This window comes from Siphateles boraxobius, unplaced genomic scaffold (assembly GCF_051911475.1).
Source record: "Siphateles boraxobius isolate OS27281-9 unplaced genomic scaffold, OSU_SipBor_1 207, whole genome shotgun sequence".
Taxonomy (NCBI): domain Eukaryota; kingdom Metazoa; phylum Chordata; class Actinopteri; order Cypriniformes; family Leuciscidae; genus Siphateles; species Siphateles boraxobius.
Window position 1 is genome coordinate 1,471,725 of NW_027508819.1, and position 13,616 is coordinate 1,485,340.

General features: G+C 35.0%; 1 protein-coding gene across 1 annotated transcript in view; it reads left to right on the forward strand.

Moving 5' to 3' along the window:
• The first annotated feature begins 434 nt into the window (after positions 1 to 434).
• cysltr1 (cysteinyl leukotriene receptor 1) overlaps positions 435 to 13,616 on the forward strand; it is a 54,575-nt gene continuing 41,393 nt past the window's right edge. Inside the window, exon 1 of the mRNA XM_077237749.1 lies at positions 435 to 595. The gene's annotated coding sequence lies outside the window, so the exon portion shown is untranslated. The remainder of the gene's footprint in view (positions 596 to 13,616) is intronic.

The following is a 13,616-nucleotide window of genomic DNA, read 5'->3' on the forward strand; positions in this document are numbered from 1 at the left end:
CATATAGAGAAATGCACGTTTAACTTGTTCAAGGCTTTGTATCAAATGTTTATTTTGACTGTCATTAAGTACAGTGAAATTTGACATTAAATGCATCATACTCTGTTTCTTTATTATTTGTAACGACATGAATATGGAGGTAATAATATCATGTGATGCAGTCAGATTGAAAACACTTTACAACACGGTTAGACTTTTATTCATATTTTTAAAAAATAAAAAAAGTTGTATAGGCTAGTTATATAATTGAACTAACAATGCACTATATTGTGTTTGTCTCCATTAATTTTAAACATGATAAATAGGCAAGGTTTTAAAATATTGCTCATTGTAGAACAGAGTGACTTTAAAATAAACTGAAAGTGTGTTTGTGTGCTGTACTGTGTGAAATGCTCAGTTAAACATTACCCGGAAACTGGTGTTGCCCTGAGGCTTCGAGCTCGACAGAGGAGAGGCAGTGCTTACTCGATCCTCTCAAACTGCGCTCCAGATCCAGTTCCAGATCCGATCCCAGTCAGGGTTTCTGTGGAAGGAAGGAAGGAAGGAAACTCTCATTGGACCGTGACGGACTGCGACCGAAGACGGACACATAACGGTCAGGCATCGACTTTCTTACTCGCTCATTCTCTTACCAGTCAATAGCATGCATTATGATTTAAACCTGAACGCGTGCATTTAAAGTTTGTACAAAAGCTGGTTTAGAATAATCACAGAGCCTAATGCACTTTAAACGACGTCTGAATTAAATAAAAGAAAGCATGTATGTCGATGTTTGTGAAACACATCCTGTTGAATGAGGCTATGCGTTCAGTGGCTGAGTATTGCTGATCTCCTCAACATATATCGAAATATATAACAACTTTATATCATTGTCACATATTAGATTTCAATTCTTACTGCTCAGATCAGATTCGGAACTAATTGTTTAAATGTTATAAAATTGCGAATGTAATGAAGTGACAGTTGACATCCATCAAGGAGAAGCATAAAACATTATTAATATTGAAATTCAGTCTTCATTTGTAAGATCTAGCCTTTAATTTATTTGTATACTTTAATCTCCACCCATGAAAATTATGTTGTCATTTATGTCGTTTTAAAACTGTGTGACTTTCTCCTGTTGAACATTTATATCGTATATAAGCGTATATTGTTGTGTACAGTGGAAGTCAATGGGCTCCAATGTAGTTTGGTTGCCAATGTTTATATCTGAAATATCTGCATGACAGAATTACAATTGTAATCGCTTTAAACGTTACACCAAACTCTTTAAAGGTAATAAAATATGTAAAATGGTAAGTTAATTTAATTTGAGCTGCATTTTAAATAAATAGCTATAAAAGAGACTCTGAAAGACCACTTTAGATTGATGTAAAAACTGATCAACACAAGGAGAATCTTCTCTGCTGAACTATAAAGCCAACCATTAATCGAATGACTGTGCATTTGTAACTTTATAATGTTTTTAATTCATAATCGTCCATTGTGGCAACATTGTGGATCATTAATTGTGTTTTGGTAAATTTTATTTGTTTATTTATTAACGGTTATTTAATGGCCAGGCATTTATAGTTTAACCACATGTATGTCCTCATTTGACCAAACTAATTACAGGCGACATCTTAAAAAGCTCCTGCACTCAAAAAGTTCATGTAGGGTAATATTTAATATTTATGTATTTTAATTATATACAATATTGCCATCTATTTGAAATCAGTTGTAATAAAACTAATGAACTTAATGTGACGCATATTTGTCATACATTTGTCAGTCAGTCAAACAAACAATGAAACACATTATGTAGTACTAAACTAATTGGTTTAAATACACAATAACCAGGTGTATATATTCATCATCACTAAATCAAAATTATTATATACAAGCAATCTCATACATATATATATATAATGCGCTATAAATATAGCAGTCAGTCATATTTAAACAATATTCACACTTTTTAGCTGCTTATTTTTTCATAATTAACAGATTTTTTTGCTGATTCTAAAGAATCTGAATAAATGCATTTAGAAAATATTATTTAAATAAAATCATTATTTAAAATTAAAAATGTTAAATATATATATAATATTTATTTATAATATATATAATTATAATATTTATTTTTATTTTTATATTTTTATTTTTGGAGTGTGTGAATGATGAATGCAGACTCTAAATAGCATTTTTTTGGTCACAGTCAAACTGTCCTGGACTGAAATATTGTTCAATGTGCAAATTAACCAATAATGAAGCACAGTTATTTTTGCCCTATGTTCAATAAAGTTGAGAAGTTGCATGTAGGAAATGACATTACAATTGAATTCTATGGATTCCATATTCAGCTGCACTATCAAATTATATATTTTTTAGAATATATTTTTTTAAATTATATTTAAAAATATACATATGAATGGAATATGCAAATATTACTGAAAAAAGCAGTGTTTTCCTTTAGTTGCAGTAGCATAAATCCATCAGGCGTTTAAACTGTAGAGAAACTGTCACGGTTGATCTGTGTTTGTGTTGGACTTTGAGTTTCCAGGGCAGTTTTCTGTGTAATATTAATTCATCTGTTGCCATGGTTTTGATTTCATTAAAGAACTGTTTACGAATAGATCTAGTCTTTTATTTACGTCTTTAATTCAACCCCTCGCTGACAGTAAACGAGGTTCTTGTCTCACAGATGTGGAAGCTTGTTTCTGCTACTAAATAATAATGAAATATCATAAAGAAGGTAATTGTGACTTATCTTACATTTTAAATCTCTCTATTAAAAAAAAAACCCTCTAAAATAACTCCCATTAAAACATATAAGAAGTCATTGTTGTTTCTAGAAACTGTGGTTACTGTCGAATCAGAATGGTGAGCATTTGTAGTTCCTGCTACGGAAGTTTTTGTTTGTGTGTTAAATTTGAGTTTGTTTGTTTTCTCTTTGTCTTTAACATAAATCTGCCAAATAGATTACAGATCAGAATGAGCCATTTTGGCTTTTTACATGTTGCAGTAATGTGTATTGCCCCTGATTAAATAAACAACAATAAATAATTAACCAATTTAAAAAGTCAGAATTATAAAGTCAAATCACAATTCAGACTTCTAGTTTAAATCTATAACTTCTGACTTTTTTCTCAGAATTGCGACAGATCAAAATGTATTCCATGGCAGAAACCAGCTTTGATACTCGGTTATATACGTCACAGCAGGACAGAAAAGATGATCGCAACTTTAATGCCAACTTTACTTTTGTCCTCGTTCACTTTAATTATTCTTTCATAATGGAGAGTGTCCATTTGTCCATTGTGCAAATGAGATTGATGCAATCATTACGACTCTCAGTGAAAAAATAATCAGATTTCCAGAGCTCATAAATTCAACAGCCTTTCTCTACTTTACATTTATTTGATATGACGATAATAAGCTGTCTCCTCCTGTTAAGCTGCAACCCCACTTTTGAAAAATCCCCAGAATGGACATACACAAACTGAAACACATACAGTTCATGAACCCTTTGCACTAAAAGCACAAGTATGATCTCATTTGAAAGCTGACACCTGGGAGTTTATTGTAAATGTAGAATTAACTATTGTCATAATGAAAAAAATGTTATAAATACCTTCAAAGTTTTGTAAAGTTTTTAGAAATTTATTTTTTCTGAAATATCTTCATGAAAATAAAATAAAAGTTGGCATTGTATCAATCTATGAATGCACTGCAGCTAAAGCCATATGTCTGACCATGTTATATTTAAAATCTGAAGATGACAAGTCTAAAACTCTGTATTTAGTTAAATGTTTTTCAAGATCATGTCATATGACTTTATTTTGATTAGACTCTAAAATGCAAACTGATGTTTATTGTCGTCTTCTAAGCATCTATTCAGTCTATTGTCTCTATTGTTTTGTGGTGTAAACGAGCCCCATTCAGTCTCAGTCTCCTCTGCACACATTCACAGCTCTCCGGCCTGTTTATGGCTCTAAATATGTTTTTCTTTTGTCTTCATTATAAATTACTAACGACTGGCTATTCACACGGTCTCAATCCATAATTTCTTTTCTCAAAGTTCTCACTTCACAATTTGAAACTATATCACATTTCAGTAAGCATTCCTATTTAGAAAAAAATCATAAAAATAACCGCTAGGTGGCAGGTGCACCTGAGGGCTAACTAGCATGTTAGCTTAGCACACCATCAATACACGACCATTTATGAGATTAAAACCATGTTTGTTCTCCAAACGTACTTTACAGGGCAAGTCGAGTGTTTTTAATAACCTTCTGTGATCTGATTTGGCTTCAGATAAAAAAATTTGACAGAAAATTTATTATTTTATAGTATTCTGCACAATGATAAAGTCTATATCGATTAGCATTACATTATAAATATAATCTATTATTATGAAAATACCTGACATGGCTTGAAGAACACAGGTAAATCAAATATAATTGCAATCATGTTTATTGTCTTCAAAACGTTTTTATCTGCATGTTACAGCGATCTCTGGAAGCTTTGTTTGTGTCGGGACTTCCTGAATGTCACATGATTATGGCTCTTCTTCATGTGTTCCATATATGGACTGCGCCCTCAGGCTGCTGGTATGGATTGAAAACAGTACATCAGAGTATCCAGCGCTCATAATGATTACATCGGCCAATTTGGGTATAAATTCAATAAATATTATTCCTGTCTATATAAATCTGAAGTAAACCTATGAGAATCTATCAATATTTCTCCAAATCTGCACATGTTTTAGCTAAAAGCCCTGAGGGACGTTGTTTTGTGAAGCGCTGTCATGACGACCTCACAGGAGTTTTTTTTCTGAATGAGACCGGCTAACGCTCATAATTAAAGGTATCGACTAATTTTTTGATTACATAACTCCTGACACAAATTAAGACATAACTGTCACTATAAGTTTCTCAGAATACAATAGTGTCAAATACTGAATCTTATCTTTTTAATGATGTATAGTTTGTCAAGGTAATAACATTAAATCTGATAGTAACTTTGAACTATTTAAAAAAAAACGCTTCAGAGCGTCGACGCTCTGGCAACGGTTAACAGTTAACTTTTAGGAGGCAAAATATGTTTTTGTACTTCTGTGAATTACACTGCGCAAATCAAAAGTAGTACTACCCATCGGATGAAGAAGGGTTGGCTCTCCACAGAACATAAAATATTCATTTTATTTTCTTTTACGTGTTCTCCGTTATGGACGCGACCTCTCTGAAGCGGCACTAAAAGACTGTTTTAAAACTTTCACAGCGACCTCAAACAGAAGACACAAAGCTTTTCTTTAAAGTGAATTTCGATTTGTACTAATTGTATCTTAATTTTAATCAATGTTTCATCAACCAATTGCCTGGATTTAATAAATAAGAAGTAAATATAGCAGGATAGATCCAATAGATAATCAGGACACGGAGGCGCCTGCGTGTGAACTGGAGCGCGTCTCATAAATTAACCGAAACTCAGCGTATAAATTAGCCAACTTCACAGACCTGAAAAATATATCTATATTGAAATGTCTACTTGTAAACAGAACAATTCAAAACGAAAGAAAACGGACTGCTCTCTGCTTATAAAATGTGCATTTCTCTCTGGTGCATTCTAGTGGTCGACCGATATATCGCCACGGCGATATATCGGCCGATATTTGGCTTTTTTAAAATATCGGCATCAGCCAATAAGTTTTTCTGATTTGCCGATGTGTTGGAAGCGGGACTTTAATTTTGACGGCGCTGCAGACTTTTATTTTGACGGCGCTGCAGACTTTTATTTTGACGGGCGGCGCTGAGAACATCACACCTGAGAAGAGAACGGCAGCGCCTGAATCTGATCACACAGCGCTCACTCACATTCTCTGTCTCTCTGTCAGTCATATCTAATAGTTTGTTAGACAGAACCGGTGGCAACAGAACTGGTAATCAAAGAAAGTAAATGGTATGCAAAAAAGTAATGCGTTTGCTTTTATATTATTTGTAAACGAAAAGGCAAATAATCAGGCTAAAATACTTTCTCATTTACCGTCAACATTCAGCAAATGCGCATCTACATCATTTAAACAAATCTCTGAATATCTAATAAACATTTAATTTCACAAACCTTGCAGATTTAATCGAATCCAGCTGTGATATCTTAAGTGTGCGTTTGTAGTCTGCATAAACGTGTTCCTGCGAGTGACGGTCCGTGCGCAGTGAGTGAATGCGAACAGAAGATCAGCTTCACAGGAGACGCGATCGAAACACTTTAAATCCTTCATTTTAAAATATGCTGTGCTATATCCAGTGTCCCACTGTGTCATATTCATGTCGTTTTCACTGTGTGCTGTATGTAAAATTAGCGTTACCTTGTCAAAAGTCAAAGTAAAAAAAATATGATTATCAGTGCGCATGAAATTACTGCCGTTACAGTGTTTACTTCCTTTTTATTCACATATTTTTAAACAATTTCTTCATTTGTAAAAAATACTGTAACAGGATTGCAGATTCAAGAAGTTGCCATCTAAAGTATAGGGCCTAAGCATGTTTATTTTTAAATATTTATTAAATTTATCTAATTTATTAAGTATTGATTTATATAAAGTGTATATATGTATGTATGTATATGTATATATATATATATATATATATATATATATATATATATATATATATATATATATATATGCATATATATTATATGTGTGTATATATATATATATTTATATATATATATATATATATATATATTTATATATATATATATATATATATATATATATACATGTTTGATATATACATATAAATATCGGCTTTATATCGGCCATCGGCCACCCTGCTCTCAAAGATATCGGCATCGGCCATCAAAAAACCCATATCGGTCGACCACTAGTGGATTCACTACTGCGAAGATCGCGAGTCAGCAACGTCAACTTCAATAAGTAGCCTACTTAGATTTTTAATTCGTTAATGTCTCACGCTCTTGGTGTTTTTTTTGTGTTTTTTTTACAATTAAAACTAAAAGTGTGTTGTAACGCAAGCGTTACTGAACATGTACCGAGTAAAATATTACTGAAAATTGATTAGTAATGCCTTACACTACTGCGTTACAGCAAAAAGCAATAAGTTACTGTAATGCATTACTTTTGTAACGCGTTACTTCCAACACTGCCCGGCGGCCTGCGAGGGGCGATGGGGGTATGTTGCGAGTAGGACGAGCCAGAGGGCCGTGAGAGAGTGGCACGAGGCCAGTGGTGTGATTACATTTTCTTCAAGAAAAACATTTACTCTAAGGCTGGGCATTGACCAAAAGTTCACAATTTTATTCGATATTGATTAACTTGGGGCCTATCAGGTACAGGACATAGCAAATTGTATGTACAGTACCATGTATGGGGGATTTTTGTTGGTGTAAATATATTTATTCTGAAGCAATCTTCTCATCAGTGTTCAATCAGCTTTTACATACTTAAATCTGCATATGTGATTAGTGGTCGACCGATATATCGCCACGGCGATATATCGGCCGATATTTGGCTTTTTTAAAATATCGGCATCAGCCAATAAGTTTTTCTGATTTGCCGATGTATTGGAAGCGGGACTTTTATTTTGACGGCGCTGCAGACTTTTATTTTGACGGCGCTGCAGACTTTTATTTTGACGGGCGGCGCTGAGAACATCACACCTGAGAAGAGAACGGCAGCGCCTGAATCTGATCACACAGCGCTCACTCACATTCTCTGTCTCTCTGTCAGTCATATCTAATACTTTGTTAGACAGAACCGGTGGCAACAGAACTGGTAATCAAAGAAAGTAAATGGTATGCAAAAAAGTAATGCGTTTGCTTTTATATTATTTGTAAACGAAAAGGCAAATAATCAGGCTAAAATACTTTCTCATTTACCGTCAACATTCAGCAAATGCGCATCTACATCATTTAAACAAATCTCTGAATATCTAATAAACATTTAATTTCACAAACCTTGCAGATTTAATCGAATCCAGCTGTGATATCTTAAGTGTGCGTTTGTAGTCTGCATAAACGTGTTCCTGCGAGTGACGGTCCGTGCGCAGTGAGTGAATGCGAACAGAAGATCAGCTTCACAGGAGACGCGATCGAAACACTTTAAATCCTTCATTTTAAAATATGCTGTGCTATATCCAGTGTCCCACTGTGTCATATTCATGTCGTTTTCACTGTGTGCTGTATGTAAAATTAGCGTTACCTTGTCAAAAGTCAAAGTAAAACAAATATGATTATCAGTGCGCATGAAATTACCAGATTACTGAGTGCCCTGTTACAGTGTTTACTTCCTTTTTATTCACATATTCATATATTTTTAAACAATTGCTTTATTTGTGAAAAATACTGTAATAGGATTGCAGATTCAAGAAGTTGCCATCTAAAGTATAGGGCCTAAGCATGTTTATTTTAAATATTTTTAAATATTTATTAAATTGATCTAATTTATTAAATATTGATTTATATAAATATAAAGTGTGTATGTATATATTATATATGTGTGTGTGTGTATATATATATGTTTGATATATAAATATAAATATCGGCTTTATATCGGCCATCGGCCACCCTGCTCTCTAAGATATCGGCATCGGCATCGGCCATCAAAAAACCCATATCGGTCGACCACTATTTGTGATATTTACCCCAAGGTGTTACTTTTATAAAGGGCATTTTTTACCTTATTTATTTTATGTGTAATCACAGTCCACTGGAGGCAAGTTTGCAGAACCCAAGTGTAGTTTGATTATACTCAAACATGATCAAGCATAAAACAAAGGCTTGGCTTTTTTATGGCTTGATAAACATGGACTTAAACATGATCTTACCAACAGTGGTTACACGTAACAATACTTGATAATATTTCTCCTGTTTTGGCATCCCTTCACTGGCTTCCCATTAAGTTTAGAGTTGATTTTAAGATCCGTATGTTTGTATATAAGGTGTTGTCTGGCTGTGCACCAAGGTACATTTGTGATCTTATTGTGGCATACTGTCCTGCTAGGGATGTGTCACGATCTCGCTACAAATTAAAGGGTGATCGGGCTTTTTCTGTCGCTGGGCCTAAGCTTTGGAATGCTCTTCCTTATCATGTGAGGTCTGCTCGTTCATTGGATATTTTTAAATCTGCTCTGAAAACACATTTTTATTCTTTAGCTTTTGGAAACTTGTAATTGTTGTTTTTATAGCGTAGTTCTGCTATGCAATATGTACAGCACTTTGGATCAATTTGTATTGTGTTAAATGTGCTTTATAAATAAAAGTTGTTGTTGTTGTTGTTGACAAAGACACATGGCAAACATGAGGGCTTAAATGCACACAAGGTTTTGGCCTGAGTGGACTCACACTCTGGAGTGATGGCCATCTTGGAACTGGCCACACACACCAAATAGTCGTGGCCATGATGATTAGCGTTGCATCATCCGGAGCTGACTCTGGCTCGGCAGGCATGACGTGAAGAGACCCGGCTTGGCCATGTCTGTACCATGGCATCCAACTACAGCGGGGCTGGATGCATGAGGGAGAACTATAGCCGACAGTGTTTTGTAACATAGCTCCCTCCAGATGACCTCCACCACCTCAGGGTGGAGTCTCCACTCCCCAGGCTTCAGCCCCTGCCTCCACAGGATGTCTGCTCCATGAACAGTTCTGCTGTTGTTCATAAATTAAAGTAGTGATGCTGTACAACAAGGTCATTGTCATGTCACCATCAATGTCCCAATGTGTAGCCAACGTTTCATTGTACCTGGATTACTTTTTGTTTTGTTTGTTTAAATAAATGTCTTCACTGCATTTGAATTCTAATCTGCCTATTCCCTGAAACACCCTCCGTTAAATATACCTTAATGCATGTATTTTTAAACATTACACATTTAAAATGTGATCAAAAGCAAGTGACAAATATTGAAATCGGAATCGGCCCAGTGATGCCATTCTGCAACATTTTGTCTATCTCCATTCTTTTGGCATTTTTCTTTATGGGTGACACTCTATAAGCTTTATTCATCTGTTCTTATGATATGGTGAGTTACTTGATTTGTCTTGCCTGATTTATCTGAAGAGATTGTATGCTAAGACATGCAAGAGAGGCTGTATATTTGGATGATGACACTTTATCAAATCACTATTTCCACATAGAAATATTTATACACGTGATACCATGTTTAACAGTACAAGACATTAGGAAAATATGAGATACGGATGTGCCATCACAATAAATTGCTATAAATCATTCAGTAGCCTATCCTTGCTCTTTTTTTGAATAAATAAATCAAAATAGTATAAAACATAGAGAATGTTTTTCTCAATCTTTTCCACTGGCCAAAGAGTATTTTAATTGCATTTTATTTTTAATGGAAACAGATAGGCTTTATTGTGAATATTGATCATTATTTGTGCAAAAAATATTTTCTCAGACCATGAGTTCTGCTATTATCATGTGCTAAGCAATCCTCTCTGTAGTTAAAACATTAAAACTCAGAATGCCACAGGAAAAGTGTTCAAAAGCATTGCATCCAGTACAAATATTTATATTTATTAGAATATAATTTTTTTTGTAACTTCTTGATTATGATTTCTTGTAAATGAAGTGCTTAACTCCATTAATTAGAGACATATTTAATCTAAATGTGTACATATGTTTTTAATACATCACAATCTTTGCACAATCCTCTTCACGTTTATAAATGAGACCCTTGGAGTACCTCGGGAGTGGGCCGTGGAGGGGGTAATACTGTCATGGATTTGCCAAGCTCTAACGTTACTCCCTCACTCACCAGAGTACTAATCTCCCACACCTGCAGCTCATCAATCACTCTCAGGCCCAGTCCCGATTCGCCTACTTATACTACGACCTAAAAGTATGTCCTCTTTTTGTGAAGAAAAAGTAAATACTTTTGAGTGTGTAGCAAAAGAGTAGGCAAGCATTGGGACATACGATCACGTCACCTTTAACGGACAGCTCTGTCGCGTGTTCCTGTCACCATAAACTGCCCTGTCAATCATCTTGTCGAAGTTAAAATCCTCCATTCAATCTAATTTTATTTCCTCCCGTTTCGGAGAGCACGTTCATCTACCAGTCGTGGGTCTTTCATGCGGGGACTCTCATCATGTGTTTGCTATTTGAATATAATGATGCATTTAAAATAGAGCTGCAACTAACGATTATTTTAATAATCGATTAATCTGTCGATTATTTGTTCGGTTAATCGATGAATCGGATAAAAAAAAAGAAAAGAAAAAAAAGCATTAATTTTCAACCCTTTATTGAAAAATAGAACTGACAGTGCAAAATATATTTAGAAAGTGCACAAACAGATTGCTCCTTGAACATCCCTGAGCTGTTAAAGTAAAAAAAAAAGGACTAACACAAACATACACACATCACAGGTATACTTTACATCTGCCAAATTAAATATATAGGCTTTTTTTAAAGTGCACAAAAAGATTTAGATTTTTGTTTAAGGCACTTGAGCCTTTAAACTTTCCACTTGTCTGAGGAACAATAAATAATTTATAACAAATAAAGAAAAATACAAATCAGAAAACATAACAGGATTTGTTTGAACGTCTGAACTTATCTAGTACACTACTACACTCAGACACACACACACACACTCACACTATCTGTTATGTAGCACTTGCTCGATTGCTTTTGTCCGCCTCGCTGCCTGCTGTGAGCTGTGAGTTTGTTTGCGTCGTGGCTGTCTAAGCCTCGTATTAGCTTCGTATTTCCTTCTGTTTTTCCGTATTTCTCTCTTTATTCTGTTCTGAACCATCATTTAACTCATAATTACAACTCGGACTGTTGGCCATTATACGGCTTGAACCGCAAATACGGTTTGAACATTGATTGTTGGTCGTAGAGCGAGACACTGCTTCACTGCTGCTCGCCCTGCGATCGACTGCTTTTGTCAGCCTCGTTGCCTGCTGTGAGTTTGTTTGTTTTCCCGTCTATCGTGCGTCTACATTACACCCATACCACTAAAAACACGGTTTTTACCCAAGACTTGAGTCATAAATTAGTATAAATATTAATAGCATCACTGGTTGCATCATTGCTAACTTACTGTCCATCTGTTAAAATGGCGAATATATCAGGTGTATGTTATCTACCTTTTGGTGCAGATGAGAACAAATCTGAATTGCTCGCGGTGCAGTCTGAATTAGAAGCTGAATGAATGGTTATTGTCATGGTGCAATGAGCAGAAACTGATTTTTGTAAATAATTGGAATCTGTTTTGGGAGCGACCAAGGCTCTTCCGCGCTGATGGCTTACACCCAAGTAGAATCGGGGCAGATCTTCTGTCGGATAACATCTCCAAGATGTTAGTAACCAAAAATCCAAATCACAGTCTCTACTGCACCAATTTAATTGATATTAATACTAGTGTAGAACATTGCATAGAAACTGTGTCTATTCCTCGTTTACTAAGATCAAATAATAAATCTACTGCGGGATCTAGAAAAAATCTAATTGTTATTAAAACAAAAAATCTCGCTAGTAGTGAACAAAAACAATTTCTAAAGCTAGGTCTCCTAAACATTAGATCGCTCACACCTAAGGCGGTTATTGTAAATGAAATGGTCACAGATAATAATTTTGATGTTCTGTGCCTTACTGAAACCTGGCTTAAACCAAATGATTATTTCGGTCTAAATGAGTCTACTCCGCCAGGATACTGTTATAAGCATGAGCCCCGTCTGATCGGTCGTGGCGGCGGTGTTGCAACAATCTACAGAGATACCCTTAATGTTACTCAGAAAACTCGTCATAGGTTTAATTCGTTTGAAGTGCTTGTGCTAAATGTTACGCTCTTAGATGTAAGAAAAAAATCCCTATTATCTCTAGCATTGGCTACCGTATATAGACCTCCAGGGCCTTACGCCAATTTCTTAAAAGAGTTTGCTGACTTTCTATCAGATCTTTTGGTCAACGTCGATAAAGCATTAATTGTTGGAGATTTTAACATACACGTAGATAATTTAAATGATGCGTTAGGGGTTGCGTTTACAGATTTATTAAACTCCTTCGGGGTCAAGTAAAACGTCACCGGACCAACTCATCGTCTTAATCATACACTCGATTTAATTATATCATATGGAACCGATCCAACCGATATAGATATTGTACCGCAAAGTGATGATGTCACTGACCACTACTTGGTAACTTGCATATTATGCACTGCTATAATATGTCATGCTGCGCCACGTTATCGACCAGGTAGAACAATTCGTCCATCCACCATAGATCATTTCTCAAATAGCTTATCTGATCTGTCCCAGCTGCTGCCTGAACCCAAACAAACAGATGAACTAGACGAACTAACTAGCACTATGAGCTCCATTCTCTCTAGAACATTGGATATTGTTGCACCCATTAGATTAAAAAAGGTCAGAGAAAAAAGTATAGCACCATGGTACAATAATACTACGTATGTTTTAAAGAGAGAAACCCGTAATTTAGAGCGTAAATGGAAAAAAAACTAATTTAGAGGTCTTTAGAATCGCGTGGAAAGACAGTATGTCACGTTATTAAAAGGCCCTTAAAACAGCCAGGGCGGATCACCTCAGCAAATTAATAGAAAACAACCGAAATAATCCAAGGTTTTTATTTA